Source organism: Nannospalax galili, unplaced genomic scaffold (assembly GCF_000622305.1).
Source record: "Nannospalax galili isolate Female #2095 unplaced genomic scaffold, S.galili_v1.0 scaffold77, whole genome shotgun sequence".
NCBI classification, from domain to species: Eukaryota; Metazoa; Chordata; class Mammalia; order Rodentia; family Spalacidae; genus Nannospalax; species Nannospalax galili.
The window spans coordinates 2,571,422-2,578,063 of record NW_008341457.1 but is presented as its reverse complement, the minus strand read 5'-3'; positions in this window follow the sequence as shown (position 1 = coordinate 2,578,063).

Below are 6,642 nucleotides of genomic sequence, written 5' to 3'. Positions count from 1 at the left end.
CCCCGTCCCAATAAGTTGGGAATCCAGGCCAACTTACTGTTCTCACAGGTGTGTCCTCCCTCAGATGTCCCTGAGGATGGATGGTCTCCCCTTCTGTGCATCTGCCTGTGGTTTCTTGCTCCTTTGCTCCTGTGCTAGACCTAAGACTAACAGAGGTATGGTATGCTCCATCGCCTCAAGAATTTGGCATACAATCAATGCTATATAAATGCAGGTGACACAAGAATCAAGTCCCATCAAAAGAGAGTTTGACACATTGGTGACTTTCTGTGACCCAGCCTGAGGACAGAAGGCTTTGTTCCTCAGGTAGTCATGTGTTCTAGAATGTTGAATCCTAGTCAAGTCTGGTGACACCACTCAGCTCAGGGAACCCTGTTCTGGAGAGGTGGCCAGTCATGGGACCTTGGGCAGATGGTTCCACCTCCCTGGAATGAGTTTATCTATGCCACAGGGATTACATAGCCTGGTGTCTATCTCCTGGGGATATCCTGGGCCAGTCACTGAATTACAGTAGTTGAGGACTGGGGGATTACTCAGAGGTAGAATGACAGCCTAGAATCCCACAGTGAGGGGCTGGGGGGTGTGGTGGTAAAGCACTATCCCTCCTCCAGCCCTCCTTTTTAGTTTTTGTTTTAAGAAGGTGTCTTGCTGAGTTGCCCAGGCTGGTCTTGAATTTCAGATCCTTCCTTAGCCTTCACAGTAGCTGGGCCACCAGGCAAGGCTTCCATGGATTTTGAGTGAATGAAGGTTCACAACCAGGGCTTGTGTTCTGAGACAGGAGGTACAGAAATTTACAAAGAAACACCCCCACACTCATCAATGATCTGGGGGGGGTCTTTAAAGAGGAGCTTGGCCTTTGGTGTCCCTCTGGATGTCTGAGGTTTACTCCTAGAGTCAGAAACCTTGTCTCCTGCCCACCCTGAGGGGTGTCCTTGTGTAACTGTAATCGTTAAGAAAACCTCAAGGGGCTGGAGAGATGGCTCAGCGGTTAAGAACACTGACTGTTCTTCCTGAAGACCCGGGTTTGAATCCCAGCACCCACATGGCAGCTAACAACTGTCAAAAACTCCAGTTCCAAGGGATCCCACAGCCTCTTCTGTCCTCCAAGGGCATTGTACAACATGGGTGCACTTACCTACATGTAGGCAATACATGCATACACATAAAATAGAAATAATAAATAAAAATAAAAGAAAACCTCAAACAAGGGACATGGGGAACTGCTGAACCCATCCCAGCTCTAGCCTTTGAATTTTGGAACCCTCAGCAACTCTAGTTTTTTTAAAGCTCATTTTATTTATTATCTGTGTCTGAGAAGAGAGGACAACTTGCAGCAGCCGGTTCTTTCCTTCTGTCTGTCATGTGGGTTCCAGGGATTGAACTTAGGCTGTCAGGCTTGGCAGCAAACTCTTGTGGCCTGAGCCATCTTGCTGGCCCTTTTGATTTTTTTGTTTTGTTTTGGTTTGGCTTTGAGACAAGGTTTCCCTGTAGCCCCAGCTGGCCCAGAATTTACTATGTAGACCACCAGGCTGGCCTCAATCTCACAGAGATCCCCTTGCCTTCTGAGTGCTGGGATGACAATTGTGCACCACGATGCCTGGCTTTTATTTTGTTTTGTCTCTTAATTGTTTTACATTGTATTTATTTATTGAGGGGGTGTATATGGGCACCCTGTGCAAGTCAGAGGGCTATTTTCAGAAGCCTGTTCTCTCCTTCCACCTCATGGGTCCCTGGGATCAAACTAAGGTCCTCAGTCTTATCAGCAAGCCCCTCTACTCTCTGAACCCTCTCACCCCTCCCTCCCTCGCGCCCCCCCCCCCCCCCCTTTCTCTCTCTCTCTCATTTTTTTTTTTTTTTTACAATCGAATCTCACTGTGTATCATGGACAGGCCTGGAACACCGTTCTGTGGCCATCTTGAACCTTCCAGTTCTGAGATCCAAGGCCTGCATGTCACCCACTCCAGAAACATCCTGACTTTTTTTTCTCAGCCCCTCAGCTCCACCAAGAAGACATTTCTCTCTGACTGCTTCACCCAGGTCAGCTTCTTTGCTTCTTTGCTTTAATGTCTTGGCCCCTTGGGGTGCTCAAAACTGGGGGAGGAAACCAAAAAGAGACTCAAGGGGTGAGTTATCTGGATGAATTGGGGCCCTGGAAGGGAGGGAGGGTGTTCAGAGAAACCTGGGACCCTGGAGCCAAAGGCCACATCTACGGGGGTTTCCTTTCTCTATTCCATGCCCAGATTCTTTCCCTACATCGTTCAAGAATCCCCCAGGTTCCCGCCCCACTCACTCCTCCCGACACTGGTCGGTTCCAAGGACCCTGAAAAAAGGGTGGGGTGATCAGCTAAAGGGCAGAAAACCAGGACCTCGTGTGCAGAGGGGGAGGTCTGCCGCCATGCTCCAGCACGCTATATGTGCGAGTTCAAACTTGAGATCCGAGTCACGCCAGTGTTTGGGGGGAGTGTATACAGCAGGCGCGCCATAAGTGCTTCTTGGCTGGCTCTGAGAAGGGCGGAGTTCACCCCTACTTGCAGGAAAAGAAAAGGTGACGGCCAAACTTTAAGTTTGATCCTGTTTCTGCTGGGATGCTAGAGTCACAGGAGCTCAGTGGGCTGTGACTCAGTTTCCCCCAACTTTAAAGACCATGGAACAGCCTCCCACGTGGTGAGCAAAGCGGAGGCGCTGGGGGGGGGGGAGCGGCAGAGAGCTGCTTCCAGCACCTTCATTACACTCCAGCCACCGCACCCTCCCGCCAGACACTCTGGGGGTGGTGTGGGCGCTGACCCAGACCCCAGACGCCCCTCCGCCTCCTCCCAGGCCTGAAATTGGATAATTGGAGCCAGGGCAGTTGTTGGAGTCCCAGACTGTGCAAGTGTCGAATACACAGGAGCCTGTCCTGGGGGACCCCCACCCTCGGCAGCACACCCCCTCCGGTGCACCCCCAACTTCTGCAGCATCCCTTTCGGTGCGCCCCCTACCCTCTCCAGCTCCCCCTCCGGTGCTCCGCCCTCCGGTGCACCCCAACCTCCGTAACGCCCCCTCCGGTGCACCCCCCGCCATTGCACCCCCTCCGGTGCCAGCCTCACTCTGGTGCCCGCCGGGCGCGGTGTCTGCGGCAGGCCGTGTGCACAGACGCTCCCTTTGTGCGCGGCGCCTTCCCCGGCTGCCTGGCGCTCAGGGCCGGGCAGGGAGCCAGCAGGAATCCGTGTGCGTAGCGCTGCAGGGCGGGGGACCCACTGTGTGCACGGCTGAGTCCGTGCAGCCTCTGAGTGCCTGCAACACCTACCATGTGCAATGTGCTGCCTCTGAGTTTATGCAAAGCAAAAACACTACGGTGTACAGCCCCTGGGCGAGTGTAAAGTGGCAGAATCTGCTGTATACAGCGCCGTGGTGTGTGCGGGACCTACTGGATGCCGCGTGCTGCCTGTAGGCTTGTGCAAAGCAGAAAACCTACTGTATGCAGCCAGGGTATGTGCAAAGTGCAGAACCTACTGTGTGCAACCCCAGAGCACATACAGGACCTATTGTGTGCAGCCCCCAAGTGCCTGCAGGGCCTTCTATGTGCACGGTGCAGTCTGTGAGCCTGTGCAAAGCAAAAAACCTACTGGAGTCGAAGTAGTGGGCACACCTTTAACCCCAGCACTCAGGAGGCAGCAGAGGCAGGTGGATCTCTGTGAGATTGAGGCCAGCCTGGGCTACATGGTGACATACTGAATTCCAGGCCAGCCAGGGCTACAGAGAGGCCCCATCTCAAAAAGACTAACCAACCAACAACAAGAAAAAAAACAAAATAAAAAATAAATAAATGTGCACTCTGGTTGATGGAGGAGCCCAGTGGTAAAGGGTGTGAGTTTTACATGAGACAGGAGAACCAGGAAGTGGGGGGGGGGCACAGGGCGGGAGGGACCGACACACCATCAGGGGTTAAGAGCACTGGCTGCTCATGCAGAGGACCCTGGTTCGGTTCTGCTGGGGATCTGGCGCCCTCTTTTGGCCTCTGGGGACAATGCAGGCTTGTGGTGAACTTACATACATGCAGGTAAAGACACTCATAAAATTAAAATAAAGCAAAGAAAAGCCAGGTAGTCTCGGGTCCTGTCCGTGTAGGGGAGTCTGCCCAGCTTTATTTAAGGGATGCACCCGACTTCATCTAGCTGTGGCTAGAAAGTGGGGTGCACGGGCTTGGTCTGGGAAGTGGATTCGGGCAAGCTAGGCTGTGCCTTCCGGGGGGCCTTCCAAGAAGCCCTGGGGGCAGGTGCAAGGGCGGGCGGCCCGCGGGCTGGGCGCCAGACCTCCGCTTCCCTGAAACTCCGCACAGCACTCTTGACAGCTTTCGGTGCGGCCCAGCCCCACCTGGCCCCGGGCACTCTCGGAGCAGGGCGGGGCAGGCATCCCAGAGCCAGCTGGGCTCAGTCTGTGCAGGTCCGCACAAGAGCCCAAGCCGGACCTGCTGCACACAGCGGGGAGCCACACTGCACCCCGCATAGCGAGGCTAGCTCCACTTCTGCTTCAGCTGGGGGATGGTCCTGGGGTCCATAGTGACCCGGGAAAGCTGTTGTGTGTTCTGGAAATTCTTGCTGATTGATAGAATTTGGTCCATGCAAGAATACGCAGACATATCTGCCTGTGAATGTGCACTAATTATGCACCAGGTACTGGGACGTCACAAAGAACAACCAGGATTTGAGGTGTGGAAAGGAAAGGTGGAGACTCCAACTGGGAGGAAGGACGGGGAGGGTCTGGGGAAAGGGGAGACTAAGCTCTGCAGAGCAAGATAGAGACCAGTGACCCAGAGACACCCCCCCCCTTCACAGACAGCAGCAGGACTTTTCATTCTGAATACCTTAAAAATTTTAAATTACATTTTGTGGGGTGGACATTTGTACTGCTGCAGGCATGTGGAGGTCAGAGGATAACTTGTGGGAGTGGGTCCTTTCTTTCCACCATGTGGGACCTGGGCATGGAACTCAAATCATCAGGCTTGGTGGGCAAAACCCTTTACCCACTGAGCCATCTCCACAACCCCTTTTGTTAAAATTTATTTCATTTGGAGGGACATTTAAATCTTCTGTGACCGTAAATTTCATTCTTCTTGAATAGTGTCAAAGTGTGGATGGCCATCCAGGGTAAGTACATTTGCTGCCTCTAATTCATGTGTAAATATGATACTCTGTTCCTCTGTCTCTGTGACATGCACAGGGCAGACTGGGGTACTCATCACTCAGTCATCCTGGAACTTCCAGGACCCACACAGGACAGATGTCCAAGACTCAGCCCCATGAGTGACCGCAGGGAGACTTCCAGACCCCACCTAGGGCCTCCTCTCCCCTACAGCCCAGGACCCGACACCACAGGGCCTCAGAGACCCAGACTGGCTGCAGACGCACTGATGTGTTCAACTTTCCAGCCAACTCGTCTCACTCTGGCAGTAATTAGATCTCAGACTCGTGGAGACAGCAAGAGCCAGTCATCCTGCCCCACGCCCACAATGCCAGGGCACCTGCAGGGCGTGTGGGAGCCGTGTCCAGGCTGGGGAAAGGCTGCTTGGCGGCCCGGAGGGCCCTCTCCCTTCTTGCTTTAGGGCTTGCACAGGATCTCATGTAGCCCAGGCTCATCTCAAAGTCACTACGTAGCCGAGGATGACCCTGAACTCCTGACCCTCCTGCTTCCATCTCCTCGGAGGGATGACACGCATGTTACACCATTCCTGGTTTATGTGGTGCTGGAGGCTTTGTTCCTGCAGGGTGAGCGCGCTATCCACTGAGCTAGGAGCACTCTGCCCACTGAGTTCCAGTCCCACAGCTAGAAATTTGGAACAAAGATGCTTCAAGCGCTAAACAAACGTGGATCAGGAACTGAAAACAGCCTGTGTCTCTGCGACGACGGGTATGAGCTGGCAAGGCAGGCAGGGCCCAGCCTCAGTTTCCCCGCTCGAGAAAGGAGAATCTCAGCGCCTAAGGCCACGGCCGGACTCAAGGTCAGCGCACTGCGCAAAAACACAATACACACAGAGAAAGTAATATTTTTTTTTTGTCAACGCTCCCATCCTGCGCAGATGCAAACGTAGGGCTGGCGTCATCCGAACCCGGGTCCGGCGTGGCCCACGCAGTTGGCGCCACCGTCATGGGCGATCCGGACCCAGGAATCCCGGACCCGGTGGAAACCTGTGACGCAGGGGCCCACGGGTCTTCCGGGTTCAGACGTGGTAGGCGTGGCTAAGGATGGGCGTGACTGGGCGTGGCTTCTTTCTTGCACAGCTCAAGCCCGTACTGCGCAGAGACAGCCTGGGTCGTGGGCAAACACTGGAGTTCGTGGGCAACCCCGAAACTTCCCCTTGGAGTCATCTCGCGTGGAATGCGTGTGCGAGACTGCGGGTCTGTGCGTCTGGTGTCTGTGTGCAGGGAGAGGGACACCCCAGCCTGGGACGGGGCTCGGTGGAGTGATTGTAGCTCAGTAGGTAGAGTGCTCACCTGGCACGCACAAAACCCTGGGTCAGCCCCAGCACCACATAAAGCAGGTGTGGTGGCACGTGCCTGTCATCCCAGGAGGATCATCCTCAGCTGCACAGTGAGTTAGATGTCAGCCTGGGCTACAAGACCTCAACACCTGCATCTTAGCCCTGTGCAGTCCAGACCGCCGGCC